The sequence below is a fragment of the Arachis ipaensis genome, chromosome B5 (genome assembly GCF_059453495.1).
Source record: "Arachis ipaensis isolate K30076 ecotype BB chromosome B5, ASM5945349v1, whole genome shotgun sequence".
Lineage (NCBI taxonomy): Eukaryota > Viridiplantae > Streptophyta > Magnoliopsida > Fabales > Fabaceae > Arachis > Arachis ipaensis.
In genome coordinates this window covers 20,270,964-20,278,578 of record NC_142440.1, presented here as the reverse complement: position 1 = coordinate 20,278,578, position 7,615 = coordinate 20,270,964, and the positions used below count along the sequence as shown (strand labels likewise).

At 33.7% G+C, this 7,615-nt stretch overlaps 1 pseudogene; it reads left to right on the top strand.

The window, feature by feature from the left end:
- Positions 1-330: 330 nt before the first annotated feature.
- LOC107640318 (uncharacterized) lies at positions 331-7,376 on the top strand (annotated as a pseudogene).
- Positions 7,377-7,615: the final 239 nt, after the last annotated feature.

The window sequence follows — 7,615 nt, the reverse complement described above, 5'->3', positions numbered from 1 at the left end:
GACGGAGCATCTAACAACCAAACACAAAGAACATGATGTGGAGGTGTGTTGCGCACTTACTTGGGAGAGTGGATTGGTGGATTTGAAGCTAACACAGGTTATTGCAGTGCAGAACAAGCAGAGATGCTTGGGATGAATTTGGATCCTCTAAGTTTTGAATTTTTACTTTAGAGGATAAAGTGTGATCTCTCACATTTAAATAGTTTCTCTTTCATATTTTCTCTTGGTCCCACCTATAAAATAAATGGTGAGAGACCATACTTTATCCTCTAAAGTAAAATTCAAAATTTAGAGGATCCAAATCCGTTTGAGATTCTCCATGGGTTGCGGATGGCTTGGGATATGGGTATGCGCCGAGTCATTGTGGAAAATGATGCAGAAGAAGTTCTCAGGTCTATCACCAAAGAAAGAGGAATTAATCAGATCCATGATGAGAGAATAAGAGAAATTGTTAGAATGAAACAAAGACGGTGAGAGTTAAGGTTCTACCATATTTACAGAGAAGCCAATAGAAGTGCTAACTGGTTGGCAAGGAGAAGTTTAGATAGTGATTTAGGACTTAGGTTCCTAGACATAGCTCACAAAAATTTAGAAATGCTATTACAAGAAGATGTTTAGGAGATTGTACTCCCCTGTACTCTTAATGTAATTCAAGACTGTAGCTAATGTTTTTCTTTCCTTGGGCCTAGGTCCCCTTTTATTACCAAAAAAAAATGCGCCCCACCAATAAATTATAACTCAAATGACATAGTCTCTCCCTCTCTATCTAGAGATTTCGGGTTCGAATTCCACAGGTTACAATAAAAAAAATCTAATAAATATGTGAGTGTGTTATATAGTACCTAATATTGAAAATTGTTCAATCCATCAAATTTTGTCATGTTTTGATAAAGTTTCTTGTACGGAGGAGCTGTAATTGGTGTTTTATTATAAATAAAATATTAAACCTCTTTTTTATTTCTTTGATGTTAGGCATCAGCGAATGGTGAATTCTATGGTGTCTATAATTTGGTACCTAATTTTTGTCTAACTTATTTTTTATGGAAAATTTTGAATATTTAATAATTATTTACTTTTATATTTTTAAAATTAAATATTAACTTTTAATTTTTTTTTTTGTAAGTTAGGTAAATACTTTTAAGCAACATAGCAATCACCTTAGCAAATGGCAAGTATGACAATAATATATGTTAAAGTACTAAATTGTTTTTTTTTTTTTGGAGAACTAACTATCAAATAGCAAATCTACAAATTTATTATTAAACTATTTTCTCTTTTTATCTATCATAACACTCAAGAAAAATCATAGAAGTTCATACACAAATAATTTTTGTTCAACAAATAGAATAAATTTCTTTGTCATATTTTTTTATATTTTTTTAGAATAAACTACTATTTTTACCAATAAAAGTTAAAAATGCTAATATATTTATCTATAGAAGACAAAAAGTACCATTTGTACTCATAAAAAATAGTTTTTGCAAGTAAAATTATCCAAACCCTAAAAAAATAAATAAAATTTTTAAACTACCTGATAGAGAAATAAAATGATAAACAAGAAGATAATGATTCAAACTGAAAAAAAGAAAGATATATTGAAATTGAAATAGAAACAAATAGGATAGATTGAAATTGAGTACAAAGAGAATCACTCTACTTTCTACCCAATTTCTTGACACAACAAGAAAGGGGCTCCTTAACCTAACTTGTCAACGCCATAGTTTGAGAATTGAATCGAAGGGACTCCTCAACCTTTTACTCAATTTTTTGATGCAACAAGAGAGGGACTCCTCAACCTCAATTGTCCACACCATCGTTTCATCACGAAACCAAAAAAGGGGTTTTCAAACCTCTAAATCATTCTATACCGCTACTACCCTAGTTTATGAGGTATTTATAACCTCGTATTAGGTTAAAATATAGAAAATCTTAAGGCCACAAACATAAGGCCCAATCTAGTAATTAAATAAACAAAATCAAAATACATTAAATTAAAACATTCTAAATATGTAAGCTAATATCTTTTAAATAATACTTGAACTCTTCATATCACAAACATTTGAAGCATGTATCATTCTCCTCCTCTTCAAAAAAAGATTCGTCCTTGAATCTTGTAGGTAGAAAAATAGTATATGAAAAGGACAATAATTACAAGGAAGATATTTTTTTTGTATATTTTTCTCTTTTCTTTTTTTTGCACTGTATGCTTTTTTTTTTAATTTTTGTTAAACAATAAAATTAACAATAATGAAACGCAAATGGAAAACAAGAACATAAGAAAACTTAAAGAAAGACACGACAGATACTGGACTCTTTTTTTAAAATAAAAGAAGAACAGATATAGATTAATAAGAATTAATCCAATACTTGAACTTAAAGAGTACACACCTTGAAGTTTCTTCTTATTATTAGTAATTTTTTTTGCCAACACATCTTGAGTACCAAAAAAAGAGGAAGAGTACGCACTTTGAAGTTTACAAAGTGGTACTTAAGCAAAGTAAAAAAAAAAAACACAGAAAAAATCATTGTGTTCTTATTTTTCTTATTAAAAAAAATCATTAAATAAGTTATTATTATTATTCTTATTCTTATTATTTTTATTTTTTTATTATTCTTATCTTTTTGTCTTCTATGTCTTTGTCCCTTTTTTTCTCATCTTTTTTTTTCTTTCCATCTTTTTCTCTTATCGTTGCATCGAGTTTTCTCTATCTTTTATTTTTATTTGATTTCTAAAGTACAACAGTTAAAGAGATTCAAGAGTGGTAAAAAGTAAGACTGGTAAGTTTAATAGAGAGTAAAAGCTAATTTTGAAAATAAATACGAGTGTCCATCCTTGAGTGAAACACATGAGAGAGTGATTGTGAGGTCCTTTCTATAACATTTTTGTTACAGGATCATTGTTATGGCAGCTCATTCCGAAGATACTTTAGTTGACATGGAGTTTATGCAAAGGGACATTCAACACTTAACTAATCGCTTGACTGAGTTGGAAACATGGAGGCAAGAGGTGACACAGACACTGTCCAAGAATACTAAACAAGGACCTTTCCAAAATTGGTGTCAGAATCATGTACCTTCTGATGATGACTCTGATGGGGTTATAACACCTCGACATAAAAGTGAAGATAGCAACATCAATGCCATCAAGATGCAAATACCACCATTCAAAGGAAGAATGATCCTGAAGTTTATTTGGAGTGGGAACGTAAGGTAGAAAGAATTTTTGCTTATCATAATTACTCTGAGGCAAAGAAGGTTCATTTGGCAGCAGCTGCATTCTCTGACTATGCCTTGCTTTGGTGGGATGAACTAGTGAAGACAAGACGGCAGAATGATGATCACCCTATAGAGTCTTGGGATCTCATAAAGCGCCTCATGAAGAAAAGATTTGTGCTTTCGTATTACTACAGGGAAGTGCATCAGAGGTTATATCGGCTGATTCAAGGCTCCAAGTCCGTTGAAGACTACCATAAGGAAATAGAGATGCTTATGATCACTTCCAACATAGAAAAGGACACTGAGGTTACTATGGCATGATTTGTAGGTGGTTTGAATAGAGCGATTGCTGATATGGTGGAGTTACATCATTATATGAAGATGGAGGATTTAGTCAGTATGACAATGAAGGTGGAGAGACAACAACAAAGAAGAGCACCAAGAGGATTGTCTCATGCTAATCTAAAATGGGAGTCTTGTAGCACTAACACAACAACGACTAAGGGTGCTAAACCTAATACATTGTTTGATGCTACAAAGAAGAAAGGTAATTCTAACTCTTCTTCTGCCACTTCTAGGCATCGAGATATTAAATGCTTCAAATGTCATGGTATGGGTCATTATGCTAGTGATTTCCCAAACAGAAGATTGATGGTTATTAAAGGAGATGATATTGTCTCTGATTCTGATCATGGTGTTGATTCTGATCATAATAGTATGTCACTTTTGGAGGATTGTTCTGATGGTGATATTGAGTATGAAGTCTATGATGAATCTCTTGTTGTTAGACGTGCTTTGAATTTGCAAGTGAAAGAAGATAACCTAGAGCAACGGCAGAATCTTTTTCACACTAGATGCTTGGTGGATGGAAGGGTGTGTAGTCTGATTATTGATGGCGGGAGTTAGACTAATGTGGCTAGTACACTTATGGTGGAGAAATTGGGTTTGACATGTGTTCGACATCCTAAACATATATGTTGCAGTGGTTGAATGATAGTGGAGAGATCAAGGTTGACAAACAGGTGACAATTGCATTCTCTGTTGGGAAGTATGTTGATGAGGCATTGTGTGATGTGGTGCCAATGCAAGCTTGTCATTTATTATTGGGGAGACCTTGGCAGTTCGACCGTCGAGCATTTCATGATGGTCACACGAATCGGTTCTCCTTTAATTTTAATGGTTGTAAGATCACTCTTGCTCTTTTATCACCTAAAGAGGTTTACCTTGACCAGTTGAAGCTTCAACAGGATACTAAGGGGAACATGGGATGTGAAATCACAGAAAAATCTGAGAGAAAAGAGGCTATGAGAGAAAAGAATTTAGCAAAAGGCCCAAAGGTGAGTGAAAAGAAAGAAAAGAGTACATGTCATGAGAGTAGTACAAATACAAAGAAAATTGAGAAAGTTGAGAGCAAATTGTGTTTCTTTGCAAAAGAGAGAGATTTAAAGAGTGCTTTAATAGGCAAGAAAGCTTTGTTTATGGTTCGATTTAGGGATACTTTATTCTCTGACACTGACCTTAACCCAAATTTGCCAAACATCTTTGTCTCTTTGTTGCAGGAATTTGCCAATGTCTTTCCTACTGACGTGCCACATGGTTTGCCTCCAATACGAGGGATTGAGTACCAAATTGATTTTATTTCTAGTGCTAGCATTCCTAATAAACCAGCCTATAGGAGTAATCCTGAAGGGACAAAGGAGTTTCAAAGGCAAGTGGAGGAGTTATTAGCCAAAGGTCACATCAGGAAGAGTATGAGTCCATGTGTTATACCAGTTTTGTTTGTTCCAAAGAAGGATGGTACTTGGCGAATGTGTGTGGATTGTCGTGCAGTCAATAAGATTACGGTAAAGTATTGTTATCCATTCCCTAGGTTAGATGACATGCTTAATGAGTTATATGGTGCATGCATATTCAGTAAAATTGATTTGAAAAGTGGGTATCATCAAATTAGAATGAAACCAGGGGATGAATGGAAGACTGTATTTAAAACAAAATATGGGTTATATGAGTGGTTAGTAATGCCTTTTGGACTAACTAATGTACCTAATACTTTTATGTGTCTAATGAACAATGTTTTGCGAGAATTTTTGGGTAAATTTGTTGTTGTTTATTTCGATGATATTCTCATTTATAGTACTTGTTTGAATAACCACTTGTCACATGTTTCAGCTGTTTTGGGAGTGCTTCGAAAAGAAAAATTATATGCCAATCTTAAAAAGTGCACTTTTTGTATTGATCGAGTTATATTTCTTGGTTTTGTTATGAGTGCGAGTGGAATTGAGGTTGATGAGGAAAAGGTAAAGGCTATTCATGAATGGCCCATGCCTAAGAATGCTTTTGATGTAAGAAGTTTTCATGGGTTAGCTGGGTTTTACAAGAGATTTATAAAAAAATTTTCTACCATTGCTGCACCTCTCACAGAGGTTATCAAAAAGGATGTTGGATTTAAATGGGAAAAGGAACAAGAAATTACATTTCATACCTAAAAGACTGTTTGTGTTATGCTCCTATTCTTGTTTTACCTAACTTTGATAAAATCTTTGAGATTGAATGTGATGTTTTTGGGATTGGTATATGTGTTATTTTGATGCAGGAAAAACGAGTCATTGCCTTCTTCAGTGAAAAGTTGAATTTAGCTCAGCATAAATATTCAACATATGACAAAGAATTATATGCTTTGGTTCGGGCTTTGGAGGTTTGGCAACACTACCTCTTACCTAAGGAGTTTGTGATTCACGCGGATCATGAATCTTTGAAGCACTTAAAAGGACAAGGTAAGCTTGATAAAAGACATGCTAAATGGGTGAAATTTATTGAAACATTTCTATATGTGATTGCCTTTAAACAAGGTAAAGAGAATGTCGTTGTTGATGCTTTATCTCAGAGGTATGCTTGAATTACTACACTTACTTCTAAGTTGTTAGGATTTAAGTTTTTAAAGGAGTTGTATGCAACTGATTCTCACTTTTTTGCTATTTATGCCTCTTGTGAACATAGTGCATTTAACAAATTTTATAGACATGAAGGTTTTCTGTTTCGTGGTAATAGAATTTGTGTGCCTGCTTGTTCTATAAGGGACTTGTTCTTGAATCACATAATGGGGTTTGATGGGTCATTTTGGTATGCATAAGACATTGGATGTCTTATCTGAACATTTTTACTAGCCACGCATGCATAGAGATGTTGAAAAATTTTGTGCTAAGTGTATTGCATGTAAACAAGCTAAATCTAAGTCTTTACCACATGGTTTGTATGCCCCTTTACCTGTTCCTATGCATCCGTGGGTTGATATTTCTATGGATTTTGTTCTTGGTTTGCCTCTAACTAAAAAAGGTAGAGATAACATTTTTGTTGTGGTAGACAGATTTAGTAAAATGGCTCATTTTATTGCATGCCATAAAACTAATGATGCAACAAATATTGCTGATCTGTTCTTTAGAGAGGTTGTCCGCTTGCATGGTGTTCCCCAAACTATTGTTTCTGAACGTGATGTAAAATTTTTGAGTCATTTTTGGAAAGTTTTATGCGGTAAATTAGGCACAAAATTATTATACTCTACTACTTGTCATCCTCAAACTGATGGTCAAACTGAAGTAGTAAATAGAACATTAGGAACCTTATTACGTACTGTTGTTGATAAGAATTTGAAAACCTGGGAAGATTATTTACCTTTTATTGAGTTTTCTTATAATAGAACCATTCATTCTTCTACTGGTTTTTCTCCTTTTGAACTTGTGTATGGTTTTAATCCTTTAACTATTTTGGACTTATTACCTTTGCCTTTGAGTGATCTTGTTAGTTTGGATGCAGAAGGTAAAGTTGAAAAAGTTAAAGATATGCACTTGAAAGCACGTGAGTTGCTTGAAAAGAAAAATAAATTGACAGCTCAACGGGTGAATAAAGGTCGAAGAGAACTTGTCTTTGAACCTGGTGACTAGATATGGGATCATTTGAGAAATGAGAGGTTTTCTACTCAAAGAAAATCCAAGTTAGCCCATAGAAGTGATGGTCTATTTCAGATGCTCGAAAGGATCAATAACAATGCTTACAAGATTGACCTTCCATGTGAGTATAATGTATCAACTACTTTTAATGTCTCTAACCTATCTCTTTCTGATTTGGATGCCCTCGAATCTTTTTCGGGGGGGGGGGAGGGATGATATGAGCCTGTGGGACAAACTAAGAACTATCATATGCCAATTGGTCCAATTACAAGAGCAACAACTAAGAGAATAAAAGAAAGTTTTGCAAACATGGCTAAATCATTTGTTCAGGAGATGCATCAAGAATTGGGCAAGACAATGATTAATGATTATCAAAAGTCAAACATCTTACTATTTACAAGATGCATTGAAGACTCTCATTAGTCAAGATGAATGAAAAAGACATCACCTTCTTA